Source organism: Onychomys torridus, chromosome 5, assembly GCF_903995425.1.
Source record: "Onychomys torridus chromosome 5, mOncTor1.1, whole genome shotgun sequence".
Classification (NCBI taxonomy): Eukaryota; Metazoa; Chordata; class Mammalia; order Rodentia; family Cricetidae; genus Onychomys; species Onychomys torridus.
The window spans coordinates 12760183-12767096 of record NC_050447.1 but is presented as its reverse complement, the minus strand read 5'-3'; positions in this window follow the sequence as shown (position 1 = coordinate 12767096).

Here is a 6914-nt window from a genome sequence, read left to right as displayed (position 1 = left end):
ATTTCTTTTAGGTTTTTGTTTTAGCAGAATATAAGTTTTTAAGTTATACCCTTATGATTTTCTGAATTTTACTGGTACCTGTTGCAATAGCTCCTTTTTAAACTCTAATCTTATTAGATTTTCCTCTTATTTTCTTTTGGTTACTTTGGCTAAGGTTTTGTCAATCTTGTTTATTTGTACAAAAATTCAACTCTTTGGATTAGAGAGATAGCCCAGCAGTTAAGAGCATTTGTTGCTCCTACAGGGGACTGGTGTTTGGTTCTCAGCCCTGAGTGGTTCACAGTTCCCTGTAAATCCAACTCCAAGAGATCCAATCACATTCTGTCCTCTGTGGGCACCAGAACTGACAGGCATGTACTTACTCACAGAAGCACACACATACACATCATCAAAAATTATCTTTGAAAACTATCCAAGTCTTGTATTATTTTACTAATTTCTTCCCTGATCTTGTTTCTCCCCATTTGCTGTTTTTAGGTTCAATGTATTCTTGTTTCCCAATGCGGTGAGATGCACCATTAAGTTATTTGAATTTTCCCTGATTTATTAATTTGCTGCAGGCACTTAGAACTATAAAGCTGCTTCTTAGGTCTGCCTTCATTTTATCCCATAGATTTTGGTATGTTGGATATACTAATTCATTACTCAGTTGTGTTTGTTTAATCTCCACGAGTTGTGTACTTTCTGTATTTTCTCTTGATGTTGGTATCTAGATTTAGATCCATTGTGGTCAGATACAATATAAGAAGTTACTTCAATTTTCCTTTATTTTTTGAAATTGGCTTTGTGTGTTAATATATGATCAATTTTGGAGAAAGCTCCATGGGATGCTGAGAAGAATGTGTATTTAGCAATTGAGTATATAGATTTCTGTTAGGTACATTTGATTTATGATATCATTTAACTTTAATGTATCTCCATTTAATTTACCCAGATGACCTGTCCCTTGGTGAGAGAGGTGTTGCAATCACCCACTATTACTATATAGGTGTTAATGTTATTGTATTACATGATATACAGTGTCTGTGACTTTGCATATGGCTCCATTTGCTTTAGGGAATTAGGTACACTGGAGTTTGTTTTGCATATATTTAGAATTGTACGAACCTCTTGGGGGATTGTTCCTTAGAGAGTGTGAAATGACTGTCTTTATCTCCTCTGGCTAGTTTGGTTTGTTAGAGTGTAGAGTAGCTATCTCTGCTCATTACTTTCTTTCGCTCTGGAGTGCCATCTCCCTCTACTCTCAGTGGTATCCATCTTGGATGGTGAAGTGAGGTGTGCTTTTTTAAAGCAGCAAGAAAGATGGGCCCAGTTTTCTAATGCTGTGTGCTAGTCTGCATCTGTTCACTGGAGAATTGAGGCCATCAGTATTAAGAGTTATTATTGACCGAGGTATGCCAATTCTTTGTAATTTTGTTGCTTTTGTGGTCTTCAGCTTCTGAATGTTGTGGGTTCCTGGGACTCCTACTCTTGGCCAGGTTGGCCTATTCCCACCTCCACTATGTGTTGCGGTCCCTGCACACCTGGTTTCCTTCTCTAGTCTGGAAGTGTACTATCTTGGACATATTTTATGGGTTCCTATGTGCTTAGGTGCCCTACTGTGGTCTGGTGTGGCTCACTTCCCACTGTGCTGTCCCCATAGCATTTTGTGAGTCTTTGTATACCTGGGAGCCCTACCATGGGCCAATGACCCTAATCCAAGCTTCTGCAACTACCACCCTGTTTTGTTAATCATCTGGGCACAGTACCCTGATCAGGTCCTACCCTTGGCTTTTGTATTGTCAATGATCCTAATATTTGTAGCTGGAGAGCTTCTTTCCAGATCCTGTCAAACACCCATAGTCCCACAGCTCACTTATAAAATAAACACACAGATGCTTATATTATTTAAACTGTTTGGCCTAATGGCTCAGGGCTCTAGCTAGCTGTTCTTATATCTTAAATTAACCCATTTCTATTAATCTTTAAGTTTCCATGTGCCTTGGGCTTACCGGTATCTTAACATTTCTCATGGCAGCGCTGGCAGTGTCTCTCTGCCTCAGCCTTCCACTTCCCAGACCTCTCCTCTTTCTTTGCCCTGCCTATACTTCCTGTCTGGCTACTGGCCAATCAGCATTTTATTTATCAATCAATCATCCACAGCAAATATTTTACTTCTTTTTTCTAAATTACATGCTTCAATGCCTCATTATTTTCTTTTCTTGTTTAATTGCTCTGACTAGAACTTATGTTAAACTGGATATTATTGTTTTGTTCCTGAGCTTAAGGAGAAAGTTTTCAGTCCCATGCCATAGAATATGACATTACCTGTGATGGATTTTTCATATACAGTCTTTATCACATTAAAGAAATGACCTTCTATTCCAGGTTTACTGGGTTTTTTTTTTTCTCTTTTTTTTTACCTTGTAAGATATGCAGAAAATAAAACTTTACATTTTAGCCATTTGATTTTAATCATATGGGTAGTCCTTTAATTACATTATATTTTAGAATCCTTACTGCTATCCATCTTTATCATATCATGTTGAAACTCTCTATCCATTCAAAAGTATCTCACCAGCCTCTCTTTCTGTAGGGCAGTGGTTCTTAGCCTGTGGTTCTCAACCTTTGGGTCATGACCTCTTTAGAAGTTAAATATCAGATATTTTGCATATCAGATGTTTAAATTGTGATTCATAACAGTAGCAAAATTACAGTTATGAAGTAGCAATAAAAATAACTTTATGGTTGGAGGTCACCACAACACGAAGAACTGTATTAAAGGGTTGCAGCATTAGGAAGTTTGAGAACCACTGCTCTAAGGGTCTGGTAGCCATGCTTCTGCTTTCTGTTTCCATTTTTTTTTTTTTTAAGAACTTAGATTCAATCCAGGAGCTTGTCCATGCTAAGCAAGCAATATACTACCCAGATATACTCCTGGATCTCATGAATTTGGCTACTTTAGGTACATTATATGAATGACATCATTCACTTAGAAACATGTCTTTAAGATTCATACATGTTGTATGAATATATCATATGTTGGAATTTCCTTCTTTTTATGATTCCACTTGCTTTTTCCTGTTATTGTTTTTGCTCTTTTGGGGGGGCCTACCACCTAGCTCCCAAATAAATCACACATGGAGGCTTATTCTTAATTATTAATGCCCAGCCTTAGCTTGGCTTGTTTCTTTCCAGCTTTTCTTAACTTTAAATTATCCCATCTATCTTTTGCCTCTGGGCTTTTTCTTTTCTATTCTTGTATACCTTTCTTTGTTTCTTACTCCATAGTTTCCTGTGGAACTGGGTGGCTTGCCCCTGATGTCCTCTTCTTCTTCTGATTACTTCTTTTCTCCTCCCAGATTTCCCCTTGAATATAGTCTCCCTGCCTGCTAGCCCTACCTATCCTTTCTCCTCCCTCACTGTTGGCTGTTCAGCTCTTTATTAGACCATTAGGTGTTCTAGACAGGCACAGTAATACAGCTTCACAGAGTTAACAAATACAACATAAACAAAAGTAACATAATTTAAAATAAAATTCTCCAACATTTCCATTTTTGTCTAAATAAAAAGAACAGTTTTAACTTTAACATAACATAACTACATATAACAAAAATAGTTATCCAGTAAGAATAACATTTACAATATTCTGTCCATTTGTAGTTAGCATATTCAAAGAAAATAATGCATTATCTATCCTATCTTAGTGAGCCAGTTTTTCACCTAACTTACTTTCTATCATAACTAGGAAAAGCTGCAACTATAACTATTTAGTCTTCAACTCTATCAAAGACCCAGAAGGATCTAATATTATTTAACAACAGAGATATTTGGCTACTTGAACAGTCACCCAGAATTGCTCTGCAATGTTGGAGCATGCATCTTCAGCCTACAGGCCCAGAATATCTGGCAAACTTTTTAGTGAAGCAGGAATTTTTTTGGGGGTGTTTTTTCTTTGTTTGTTTGGGTTTTTGTTTTTTTGTTTGTTTTTGTATTTTTTTTTTTGTTGTTGTTTTTGAGACAGGGTTTCTCTGTGTCATTTTAGTGCCTGTCCTGGATCTCACTCTGTAGACCAGGCTGGCCTTGAACTCACAGAGATCCACCTGGCTCTGCCTCCCAAGTGCTGGGATTAAAAGTATATACCACTGATACCTGGTTTTAAGCAGGAAATTTGAAGTACAGTCCTGCCTTGTTTTTGCAAAGTTCATCAGTCACTTTCTTGTGTGTCCTATAGAATATCTAGCAAACTCTTCTGTGAAGCAGGAATTTTGAAGGACTGTCCTGCCTTATTTTGGCAAAGTTCAACAGTCTTTTTCCTGTGTGTCCTGCATGTTCAGTCTGCACAGCAGTGAAGGCAAAAGCAGTTTCTTGCCCAAATGGCTAATCTTGCCACATTGAAAGCAAACTCCTATGGAGTTTCTTCAATGCCCATCATCTCTGAAGTAAATTGGTGCTGCCAGGAACAGATGTGTCTCATTGCTATGAAAAAACTTTATGTTAACAAATTATTTTGAATGCCATATTCTGTAGGTCTTTGAAAGGTTTGAAGACTACCTACCTATCTATCTATCTATCTATCTATATGATCTGGAAAGCATACTTAACATATCTACAAATTTGATTGTTATACATGACTAACCACTAACCTATGTTTCCTGCTTATCCTATATAGTTTATAATAACAACTTTCAAAAACTAGAGTTTTGTCTTACATTTTAAAATAAACTGCATAGATACACTACTTTAAATAAGAATAGAAACATATTTACAATATGTTGTAGCAAAAGTAGCCTTAAATTTGTATCAATGTACAAAAATCCTTTAAACAAGTAGAAACATATATACAGTGTAACAAATAAACCTTTAAATTTGTATCAATATACCATATTCCCCTAAATAATAACAAACATCCATAACCCTCCAAATAACCAAAAGCCTCCTGCACTGCTCTTAATAGTGTTCTCCAAACTGCTTTCTGGTGTCTGTAGACAAAGTATCTTTAGGGTCCTAGAGAGAGAATTTTAAAATAGTGACTGAGTTCTAGGAAGACCAGCAGTAATCTTTGCTGATAAATACCACCTGTCAAGATTCAGGAGGTCTTGCCTGATCAAACCTGATCCATATTAACCCTGAAGGAATCCACAGCCTCTCATCTCCTGTGGGAACAAAACTCCAAAGCATTTTTGATTTCCAATGGACAAATTTTTTGACTTATTAAAAGTAAGGCATTCCTAAAGTGTATAGGCTGATTTATTTCAACAGTCCCTATTTCAATTCCAGGTGTATTTGCAGCTATCATTTGCTTTTCAACAATCAAAAAAAAAAAATTCAAAATTAACACAATAACATATAGGATCCAGACTCCCTGTGTATTTCCTATCTTACATGACTTTTTTCTTTTATATTACTTTTGCTCTCTCTTTAAAGACTTTATTGTTATTTTTAAACTTTTTCCTTCCTTAAGCCTATGCATTGTTAAACATACTATAACCTGTTCAGAATTTTTTTCATCTGGATCTCCTTTATGTGTATCATCAGCTGTTATTTTTTTTCCCCACGGAGTGAACAAACCTTTAAACTGCTAACCTACACCTGGATCCTCCACAGGCAGCTCTCAGCTGGCTCCGCCCACTTCTCAGGCCATGAAAGCCAAGTGTGAAACTTGCAGTAGGACAGATGTTTGTGCTGAGAACTACATTCAACCTTCCTGGAGCTCTAGAATGCTGATGCCTGCACTGTGGCAGGAATTTTTACTTAGCTTTTTGTTCCTGTTTAAGATACTGGCTGCTCAAGGGCTTGTCAGCAGGCAGAAACTCTTAAAGGAGATGTATTTTTTTTTTTAAGCTTTTTCAGACACTATAGAAATTTGAGCTCCACATTGGCACACCGTAATGTTGTTGTTTGTTTTTTACTCTTTTAGGGGGCCCACCACCCAGCTCCCAAATAAATCACACACAGAGGCTTATTCTTACTTATAAATGCCTGGCCTTAGCTTGGCTTGTTTCTTGCCAGCTTTTCTTAACTTTAAATTATCCTGTCTATCTTTTGCCTCTAGGCTTTTTCCTTTTCTATTTCTGTATACCCTTCTTTGTTTCTTACTCTGTAGCTTGCTTTGTAGCTGGGTGGCTGGTCTCTAATATCCTCCTCCTCCTCTGGCTACTTCTTTTCTCCTCCCAGATTCCTCCTTCTATATAATCTCTGCCTGTCAGCCCTGCCTATCCTTCCTCCTGCCTTGCTATTGGCTGCTCAGCTCTTTATTAGACCATCAGATGTTCTAGACAGGCACAGTAACACAGCTTCACAGAGTTAAACAAATGTAACATAAACAACAGTAACACAACTTAAAATAATATTTCCCAACATTTTCCCTTTTATTCCACCTGGGACCATGTTCATCTCATAATTCAAAGTTCATTTAATCTCTCTCTAAAAGTCACTGGAGTCTTGTCAGTCCCAAAAGTGTTTAAAAGTCCAAAGTGGAAGCCAGGTGTGGCACATGACTGTGGTCCCAGAACTTTAGAGGTAGAGGCAGGAAGACCAGGCTCATACTTTGCTATACAGTGAGTTTGAGGCTGGCCCAGGCTACTTAAGACCCTATGTCTAACTACAATCACATTCCCCAAGTCTAAATCTCTTCTGATATTCAAGACAAACTCTGTTGTTGTTGTTGTTGTTGTTGTTGTTTTTGTTTTTGTTTTTCAAGACAGGGTTTCTCTGTTTAGTCCTGGCTGTCCTGGAACCTGATCTGTGGAGCAGGCTGGTCTTGAACTCAGAGATCTTCCTGCCTCTGTCTCCTAAGTGCTGGGATTAAAGTCGTGTGCCACCGCTATCTGGCCCAGGACACACTCTTAAGTGTGAGCCTCTGTAAAATTAAAAAACAAAACAAAACAAAAGCCAACACCAGAACAAGCTACACACTTCTAATGCACAGTGGT